Genomic DNA, 12,017 nt, shown 5'->3' with positions numbered 1-12,017 from the left:
TTGTTTAGTATATTATATGATTAAATTGTTTGATGAATGTAATTTTGAAATATTAAAGATTAAAGGATAATGTTAAAAAATAAAATAAAATAAATTCATCATTTACCTTTTATTATAGCTTATCAAGAAAAATTTACTTAAAAATTTAATAATTTCAAATCCTACATAAGATTTTAGATTTAAATTTTGTGAATAAAAAGAATAAAGTAAATTATACAAAAATTACTCAATTTTAGTTTCAAGAACAAAATAGTCACTCAACTTTTAATTCAATTACTAAATTTTAAAAAAAATAATAAAACAGTCACCACTAACTATTTTTAGTTACTATAAACTTAACGAAGCCGTCATTTTCCATTCTTCTCTCCTCCTCCCCTCCCTTTACTATCCCTCTCCCTTTTCCCCACCATCATCCCCCTACTCTGATTCTCTCCCTCTTCCTCACTGTACATGAAAAGGATGGAAAATGACAGGTCCATGAAATCTGTAATAAAAAATAGTTAGTGGTGATAGATTTGTTATTTTTTAAAAATTTAGTGATTGAATTGAAAGTTGAATGACTATTTTGTCATTGAGATTAAAGTTAAATAAGTATTGGTGTAATTTATCTAAAAAAAAATTAGTATAAGTTATCTCTTATTTAGAAATAACTCTGATTTCACATTTAGTTAGAAACCAAAGATAATAATTAGATTATAAAAGATCCATTTTAATTTAAAATCGATTAAGCCAAAGTGTAGGTAGATGGTAGCAACTGGGGCATGGGCATGGGACAATTCCAAGAGCGGTCCACACTAGTCTCCTAGCATCTTGGCCAGGAAAGAGCGTCTACAAAAGCGCACCACTGCCATTCCCTTTTTTGAATGTAAAGAAATTCTCATTCTTTATTCCTCTGCAGGTTCACTGCCTTGCGCTCTTTTTAAGGATTAGTTTACTGCCTCATTTTTTATTTTATTTTTTTATAATATTTGTTTTTACCTAGATTTAATACTGAAGTGTAAAGTGTTATAAGATTTGAAATCTATAAAATATAATAAAATTTAAAGAATTGAGAATAATATAATCCTAAAATTAGTTTTTGCAAGCCAGAAAGCACCATTTTTTCATATAAGTGCTCAGTAATGTCTCAATTCCCTTTTCTTTTTCTTTTTCTTTTTCATATCTTATTTATATTCCAACTAAAAACTTCATCCAATCCATTTTACCTAATAACTATCTTCCCATAAACGTTAGGTAAAGCACATTGCATTTCATGCACAGAACTTACGGAAAGATAATATAAACCCTAAAAAGCTTATACTCCGTAAACCGTTAGTTCGAATTTATCAGGGGACGGTCAATTTTTATGTACAGTGGGCCCATAAACTGACCCCACCCAAAGGCCACCAGTCAGCTTAGCATTTCTCCCTTCAAATTTTGCAATAAATTCTAGACCTGAAAATATTAAATACCCATACCAAACAATATAGCTTCAAAATACCTTTTTTAGCTATATTAATATTTTAAAATTAATTTCTTCTCGTTAATAATGATAAATAACAATAACAATAATATTTCTTCAATAGTTATTAAAATTATAAATTTAATCGATTTATTGCCCTATATTTAAGTTTTTTAAGTATAATATACATATTATGTGATATATTGAAAATATATATCATATCATAATTTAAGTAAACATTTAATGAATATAAAAATACAATTTCTAACAATTATCAATAAGAGTTACATTAAAATTACATTTATAAATAAAACCTTAATAAATATATATATATATATATATATATATATATATATATATATAAAACCACAAAAATTAGAGCAACGCTATTATTTTTCCCTACTCTTAATTTAAATTCTTATAAATGAACAACACAGTTAAATAGTTTTCACCCATTAATTTTTGTCCCGTAATAGTAAATAAGACAATTATCGACTATGCTATTAAAATATAATGCATGTAATCTTCAAGGGTAAATCTTGCTCATAGTATAATATTGAACAAAAAAATCTTACCATAATAGATGTTGTTGGAAAAGTTTATAATTGCATGTAATTTTTTTATGGCGAAGTTTCTGATAATATTACCGTCGGTAATATCCAAATGTAAAATGTTACCCATAACATATGTTTTTAATGATTAATGCAATTAATTTAAATATAAATATGCTTTTAATTTGAGTAAAAGAACCAACACGTTACGTAGGATAGGCTTTATTTATTTTTATCATAATCGAAAATTATATTTTCAGTATTTTCATCTCTTTACATCTAACTCTATTCTGTTTCAGTTTATTTTACATTAATGAAATATTTTTCCAATATTATTAGCATTAAAATTAGTTTATTATTTACCGTGATCGATTTACCGGCAATGAAGGAAGAAACTTAACAAGGTTTGATTCTTTCACCCTAACATTATGTTAGGGTTTTTGTTCTACTTGATTTATCACATTTTAATAATTTGTGTGTAATATTTCTTCATATTTTAATAAATACTTCAAAACTTGATCCAATACAAGGAAAATACAGATCGGTGAAAATAGTACAGAATCTGAAGTGTTTTTCTATAAAATATCTCAAGTTTTTACAGTTATGATTATCTTTCGTAGCTAACTATCAATACAATAAAATTTTTATTTTTATTTTTAGTGTTAATAATAATTTATGTAGTTTGCTCAACTTCTTCATATGATTTTTTTTATAATATTTTATATAATCATGACCAGGAGATCCATGATTTTAATTTAAATGGAGCGAAACTTATCAATCCGAACAATATTTTTTAATATAAAAGTGCGAATTCTTCTCAAATACTTTTTATCTTATCAAACAAATTAATTTAATTTAATTTTTACAAAGCATGAATGATTTAACTATAAAAATATTAAAATAAAAAATCACACTATATAAAATTAAATATTTCTTTCCAATATGCAATAAAGAATAACTAATACTCTACTAAAAATTCATAAATATCATTATAATTCCAAAATTAAATTTAAAAAACTTGGCGTTAATCCTATTTCTCAATACTAGGCATACTAAATTGTACCATCCGTTTTTTTATAAGATCGAACTTATCAAAGATAGAATATGTTGAAAATTCTCAAGCTATCTCTTTTTCGATGTATGTCACCAAGTAAGTTGAAAGAAAATTATTTTCCATTTTGTTGCGAAGCCTTATCTTCACAAATTTCATGGTTGAAAATGCTTATTCAGTTGTTGCAGTAGACACAGAAAGAGTTAGCACAAGACAAATAATTCAACCATGAAGAGGATAAATACTTGACTTATTTGTCTTATCTAGCATTTGACACAACTCAGCAACTATAGAAGTTTTCTGCAATTTCTTGTTTTGATGAGCATCAAGTTGAAAATGCTCTAATTGAATAGTCATGTGTAGCTTTTCTTGCTCCATAAAATCATCTGGATAAAAAAATCATTCATAAGCTTGCAGATATCTACTACCCAAAAAGCTTTGTAATTATCACGTAGATCCAAAGCGAAGCTAATAACAAGTAATTCCACTACCTCATCATTAAAGCGAGAATTAATTTCTGTTAGCAATAAATCGATACCAGCAATGAATATATCAAACCAATAGTGATACTCAATCGTGAGGTTATCTCTCTGGATGCGAGACCGACCTTGACTAGCTTTGTACGAAGAACTTAAATTTGAGACTTCTATCTCATGATCTTTACAAAATAAATTCACTACCTTAAATAAATGATCCCAACCATGTTCTCTGAATTTTTGGAAAAGCATTTTAGTTGATGACACCAACTGCATCGCGTTTAGTATATCCTGCGATTTATATTGTAATGCTTAATAGAGTTCATCAGTTATTCCAAGCATCACAATCATGAAATGCAAGATGAAAACAAATTCAACGGATGTCATTGCATCATATATTCCATCAGTTTCACAACTTTGAGTAAGGTTGTTGGACTTGATGATATCTTGCAAAACAACACAGACAAAATCAAACATCCTTATCAAGCAATTGAGAGAAGCTAAATGAGATCCTCATCGGGTATCACTTGGACATTGGAGAGTACCGACTTGATTTTTTCCCTTTACCAGTTTCAAGCTCACCATTATCAATCAACTCTACGATATGAGATGCCTCAATGTCTCTTAATTGATCACGTCGCTTGCTCGAAGAAGCAACCAAATTTATTATACTAGTCAAGTATGAAAAAAATAACAAATAGGAATAACCTCATTGGATGCAGCTATTAAAGTTAATTGGAGACTATGAGCTGTGCAGTGAACATAGTATGCAAATCGACACTTTTTAGCAAATAGGGCTTAAAATTCGTTCCATTCACCACGCATATTACTTGCACATTATATCCTTGACCACGAATATCATCCACATTAAGGTAATGACATAAAAAACCTTTACAAATTGCCTTCTTCAAAAGCTAACGATGTGGTGTCTTTCACATGAACCAAATCAAAGAATCATTTACGTATAAAACCTTCTTTATCAACAAACCGCAATACAATTGCCATTTGTTCTTTCTTTAACTCATCACGAGCTTCAACCATTATGATGCAAAACTTTGAATAACTTGTACCAAGATGGGAGAAATTAGTGTCCATTCTTGTCAATATACTGAGGAGATGTTCGAGCCTCACTTGGAGGAATCGGTTGGTATGACCCAAACTTAATGTTAGCTCGATGAACCTCGTCCTGTTGATTTTGGATGTAATCCCAAGATTTTTAAAGTCTCGGATCATGCTTTAAAGAAGAAGCATCAAACGCCTCTGTTTCGACTCTCGGCACCTTACGAGGATGTTCAGGAACTTGAGAAGTCGATTTCTAGTTTAAGAGCTTAGGAAGACTCGATATCTCGTTCAGGATTTTGGGATTGAGAAGACCTGATATCTCATTCAGGAGCTTAGGAAGACTTGGTATCGCGTTCAGGAGCTTGAGAAGATCCAATATTTTATTTTTCTCTACTAATAACAGAAGGTTGAGGAATCGATTGATCATTATTGCTTTCTGACACCCTTTTCTTGAAAAGAGAATTGATCTTTTTATTGATCATAATTTAATCAAAAAACCTGAATATTGTAATAATATATTAAGCAATAACATATTAGGAAAAAGAAAAAATAATAAGTCAAATAAAGAAAGAACATAATTTATGCAAAAATATTTACTGAGAGGTCTTTTGCGTAAGGAGCCGAGAGGAAGATAATTTGTATTTTTTTACTCTGCGCTCTCAATCTTGGCATCAAACTCCTTTCTTTTTCTCTCGGAAGTGTCGACACTTTACTAGAGGAAGATAATTACTTAGTAAGACATAAAAATCAAAATAAAAGAAAGTCACTAACCTCATATGAGTATGGGTCAAATCAATTAATTCTAGAATTTGACTTTAAAGTCCATATTAGGCCTCTAAGTTTAGACTTTCAAGGTCCATCATACATTAATATATGGTTATTATTAAATTTATATAATTAAAAACTGAAAAATAATTTGTTAATATAAAGTATAACCTTATGGCTTAATGGGGCAAAAATACAATTTGACTGAAGGGGGTGAATGTTATACAATGTGGACACCAAATCTAAAATACATGGTAATTTATATATAAAATTCAAAATTTTGAAAATTCCAAGAGGGCCAATCGTCTCCCGCGCCCCCTGAATCCATCCTTGATCATGACAAACTCATATAAACAAATTTTTAGTATTACGAAAATAATTATCTTTGTATTAAATTTAAATAGTTTTATAATTTAGTTTAATTCAATTTTTTAGAATTTGATTTTAAAAATTTTAAACTAATATTTATAACTTTAAAAAGTATACCCTTCTTATTTTCATTATTTTAATAATAAAAGTTTAAAATATAATATTTTTATTTCACAAAATTAGAATACTTTAATTTTAAAATTTGTATTTAATGCCAAATAATATTATTTTATTTAAAATAAAATCATTTATACATGATTAATACAGTAAGTATAAATCCTTAATTTAATTTTTTGGTAGATATTAATAGGTAAAAGTACTAGGAGTTAGATTGCATTTTGCCCTATTTACTAAAAAAATAGGCAAATTTGTACCACCCCATACCCGACCTAATCGCAAGGTCCGAGCTACAAAATGCCACATTTGTTGCTGGAGCAATTATGATTGGTTGTAAACAAGTTCAATCATTAATCATTCAAATATGAATATTATAAATCAATAAAATGGTATATAATCATTTTTGGGCCATATACAAGCTTACGAAAGCTCACTTGCTAACCTGAAGTCGCATTGGGACCAAATTGCAAGGTTTTAAATGTTTCAAGTTGGTGTCACAACATCAAGGTTGTGGTGTTGCAACCCCCAAACCAGTAACCAACCTTTCCAACCTAAGGACCAAATTGTAAAGTTCTCAAAACTTTCTCGAGTTGGTGTTATAACATCAAATAGGAGACGTCGCGACGATGATGGCTGGCGTCACGACATCCAAAGGATAGCTCCGTGACTTCCCTGGCAAAATACCACAATGCCAATTTCCATTTGTTTTCAAACTAACATAACAACAATAATTGGTCCTAAGACCCCCAATGACCAATTCAACATATATGGCAAGTTCAGTATTCAACTCCAAATCATCAAAAACCATTTTCACGCATAAACCATTATCACTTTCATATGTTCACAACTAAAATACAAAAACTCGACCATTTTCAACTTATAACTAGATCAATCCTAGGTACATGCCATTTGACAGAATGAAAAGAGCTATTATCTATACCTGCGCATGGAATAAACAAACCGTATGTTGAGCGATAAAACTCAGTGGTACTTTCACGATTCAATATAATATAACATAAACATTAGTAGCATGTCACAATGCATATATTTTCAATAGCTAATCAATTTATGTCCTATAATATCAATCAATCCTATTATCATATATGCATATGAGTATACATATAACAATGACAAACAAATCCATTCAACATTGCAAAATAATTGATCAATTCAAATTACTTGTCAAATACCCATCTTTAAACCACTTAAACATTTCAATACCATTCATGAATTAAGTATTTATAACCTTGACATTATGTCATTTAGTTCCATGTTCATTCAAAAATCAATAAACCATTTAATATATCATTCAAATCTCTTTCTGGAGTCTGTCAACCCATTCGTGTTCGTTTTGACCCCAAGGCTCGTTTTCAATTTATTTGTATAGGCATTTACATGCTATTCTTTATTATGATCCATATATAAACACAAATGATTCCATGGAATTATACCATTTCATTTCAATATCATTAATCAAGTTTACAATTTATACTTCCTATTAACCTAACTTGGACTTGGACAGATACATGAATCGTCCAACAAATACACCAGATTGGCACTGAAATGCATCACCGGATAAATCAAAGTAAAGGAAACCGGCACATATAGTGCATATTGGCGCATAAAGTGCATCATGACACGTGAAGTGCATAACCTGTACACAATCCCATTCTATGGCATGTCAATTATATTTGACTCAGCCCGGATAATTAATAAGATACCAATGTTCAATTACATTTTACAATCAAATACATATATATAATTTCTCATTCAAATTCATATTCACAATCCAATGCATTATTGATACACATGTATCTCATATCATATAGCATATATCTATCCTTTTTCCATATCACATATCATATTCCAACTAATTCACGTTATTTTCTATTTTATTCATTTTAGTTTACTATCTCGATATTCTATATCAATCTCAACGAATCAATTCATATGACCATTATATACTTACCTTGATATTCAACCAAATAATTAACATTTATATGTAAGAAAATAAATCAATCTCTAATCATAAAAGTACAAACTGAAATCTCGCGTCACTCATTGACAACCCTTTTTTTCCTTTCCCTCTCGATGGTCCAGCATCGTCTTTAGCTACATACAATCATACAATAGATAAGCAATATCAATTTTCATCCAATTCACATTTGAATACAAAGTCAAGCATATTTTACATGTTATTCACTTTAGTCCCTAAACTCGGGACAAGCATAACTTTCGATAAATAACTTCCGATTAAAATCTAATTTCATATATACTCATTAGAGATCCTATACTTTCTATTCCTACCATAATTTCATAATATATTTTTATTTTATTCAATTTGGTCCCTAACGTAACAAAGTTAACAACTAAGCTTATTAACCTTAATTTCTATCAATTTCAAGCCTAATTCTTCAATTTCTCAATAATGACAACTTATCAAAATTCCAAAAATTGAACAAATTGAGACATGGGCTAGCTAAATTAAGCTCACATGATTATAAATCTATAAAACTAAAAAAAAATAGCTTAGGGACTTACTTACAATTGGTGGCCGAATGTTAAGTAAAAAATGGTGTTTTCTTTCTTTTTCACCTTCAATGGATGGTCAACTTTTGGGAAGAAGATGAGTTTTTATCATCTTCTACTACTTTTTTTATATATAGGTAGATTAATGGTTTATTAACCGTACTTTATTTTAATTAAGTCATTAATTAATTCATTTTTAATTAGTTATTAATGTAGTTTAAGTGAAATCCATAGTCACATTTCGTTAGCATTTATTTCAAATTAGTTTATTAATCATTTTAGTCCCTTATATAATTGTTATCTAGGTTCCCACACCTTTTTCTAATTAAAACTCTATAGCAATTGGACTTTTACAATTTAGTCTCTGAGCCTTAATTAATCACTTTTTCAGCTAAATTGCTTAACTGAATTTCAATATATTTTTATAAAAACTCTGTCCATTTATGGAAATAAGGTCTTGAAACTACATTTTTCGACACCATTGGAAATTGATTCATTACAAAATTAGTCTCTATACATTAGATCAAAAAACAAATTGATCATTTTTGTTAAAAGTTTCATTAATTTCCACTGTTAAATACAAGTGTGGTTGATGGAATAACCAATTAGTTACATGTGGCATGCCACGTGTACCTTATTCTGATGTATAGGGACTAGTTTTTAATAGTAGGAATAGATGAAAATTTTAACAAAATGATTAGTTTACTATTTGATTTGATGTACAGTGACTAATTGCCCATTTTTTAAGTAAAAAGGAAAAATGCAATCTGACTCCTTCTACAAAGGTCTCCACTGTACTTTTACCAATATTAATACAATAAATATAAATCAATAATACTAGAAAAAAAGAGATGGTTTGGACAAAATATGAGACCTGATAAGTGATAAAAGTAACATGTTTTAATCATGTTCTTGACACGTTTTTGGATGATTATTCAATGTAAAATGGTGAATTTTACGCATTTAATCCTTTAAATTCATGTTTATATACTTAGGAGAGCATTTAGGAGCAAAAAGAGCGAAAATAGGAACAAGTTTTAGGAGCGATACGGGCAAGACACACAATCGTGTGAGCCACACAGGTGCCACACGGCCATGTGCCAGACCATGTGGATTTCATGATTTGCACTCCTAACACGTGAAAAGGTTTTTCGGGCATTTTAAGACCTATATATGACAAATATAAGAATAGGAGAGAAAACCATCAGAGAATATTGAAGAAAACAACTCGAAAAACACCATTGAAGTCGACTCTGAAGCAGATTTCCATCAAGATTGAAGATCTCCTTTTGAGTTCTTTGAAGTTTATTATGAATTTCTTTATTTCTTGTGGTTATATTGTCTTTAAGATGTTTTTATTTATGATTATGAACTAATTTTTCAAATACCTAAGGATATGAACCCTAGGATGGTTTTTGTTATTTGATTTCTATTTTTATGCAATAAATACTTGGATCTTATTCTCAATTATGTGTGCTTAATTCTTGGTTTAATATTTATAGATTATTAATCCATATTTGATGTGACCTTGTTTAAGAGTAGATCTAGCATAATTGAGTGGAATTACATGCAATCCTAGAAATAGGACGACATTAATTGTAAACGCCCCTAACCCATATTCTTTGCCAGAATAGGGTTTCGGAGCATTACCGAATAAACGTAATATAAATCATTCATTTCAAAACATTTCAATAATCATAACAAAATATGTCATTAAACATGCATATCGTCCCTTATTCAAGCTCTCGAGGCCTTAGAATCACTTTAGAAATGATTTGGGACTAAATCGAGAACATTTGAAAAACTTAGGAAAAAGTTAGAAAATTTTCAACTGCAGGGGTCACACATTCGTGTGGCTAGGCCATGTGCCTCACACGGCTGAGACATACGCCAGTGTCTCAGGTCGTATAACTCTCTAACTTAGGTCACACGCCCATGTGTGTTACCCGTGTGTGACATACGCCTGTGTGGCCAGGCCGTGTGCACCTAAAAGTACTTTAAAACTCAAGTTTACCATTTCCTACTTACTTAGGCACTAAGCAACTCAATTACCAATCATTTAAACTATTCAAAACACAATCAAACATGCTCAAAACATGCCAAAAAAATCATCCTAGGTGCCTAACCAATGTACCCTCAGTGGTACCGCAAGTTATACCATCAAAACTTTTCATCCATGCATCATTCAAATCAAAGTTTTAAACATGCTAGAATCAATCATTTTAGCCTAGCTGATAACTACTTAAAACATCAACTTAAATTCACATACACCTAAAAACCATTGGTTCAAAATAACATGCCAAATTATGGCTCCAAACACAAACATATGTTCAACCCAACATTATACTTATAACTCTATTACAAACCATTCACAAAATAATTATTAATTTAAGACATTCTAGGTACATGCCATTACAAAAGGTAAACATCACCACATTTGAGATCGGGATAGTTGTTGGATGCTGAGTCGGAGATCAAAAGAGAAGTACCTAACCTGCGCACAGAAAACAAAACCGTACGCTAAGTAAAACTTAGTGATATTCCTATAATGTGAACAATTAAAGACATAATGATACAAAAATGCATAATTTGAACTATAAAATCATACTATTGTCTAAGCTCACAACTACCATATACCATCATTTCAAGTTCAAGATATTACCATATCATTTCATACTATACTCAATTTTCACATGCTATCATATTTAGTTTGTTTAACAAATATCTTAATTCACATCACTTGCTATATAAATAGCTTTTCACATACCAATCCACATTTTTTTATACAATGGCATTATCTATTCCATATTTAATTCATGAGTACATAAATCATATATTTCATTTAATCACAACATATCTCATTTTTCATGTTTCGATTCACTATCTCATTTCCATTTCACATACCATGTCATTCAATATCCACATAGAACTTTATTATTTAATTACCCCTATTAACACGACTCAGACTTGGACGGAGACACAGATCCGACCAACACACCAGTTTGGCACCCAGTGCCTCATCGGATAAATCTGAAGTAATAATTGTGCCCAGCACTATATAAATTGACATCCAATGTCTTATCAATTAAACTGAAGCAAATTGGCACTTGGTGCCTCATCGACTTGAAGTCGAAGAAATCCCTAAACTTTTCCTATCCTATGGCATGCCATTTATATCTGAATCAGCCTGATACAGTTAATAGGGTTTCATTTCACTTTTCAAATAAAACCAATATCCAATTCTCATATTTGCACATTATCACATTTACACATATATTCATTTCAATTCAAATAATCAATACATTCAAAATGTATATACCAATTCAATTCATTTCAATCAACTATAATTTCAATTTACTATCAAAATGTCAAATACTCACCTCAACCACTTACCATATGCATTAAATCGAATTACAACAATTAACTAGGTTCAGATTTATAGAAATACAAACTGTAGATTCTAAGCTATTCGACGTCGATTTTATCCTTCCCCTTTTTAGTCAAGGATTCTTGTACAACGTTAGCTATGGAATTAAAACAATTAAAATACATCAATACAACACAATTCAACTTCACATTGAATATTTCAAAATTTACTCCATATTTTCTTAAATTCCAATTTAGTCCCTAAACCGAGACTAATTTTTATTCTTCAT

This window comes from Gossypium arboreum, chromosome 2, assembly GCF_025698485.1.
Source record: "Gossypium arboreum isolate Shixiya-1 chromosome 2, ASM2569848v2, whole genome shotgun sequence".
Classification (NCBI taxonomy): Eukaryota; Viridiplantae; Streptophyta; class Magnoliopsida; order Malvales; family Malvaceae; genus Gossypium; species Gossypium arboreum.
The sequence above is the reverse complement of the archived record's forward strand: the minus strand, read 5'-3'. Positions refer to the sequence as shown.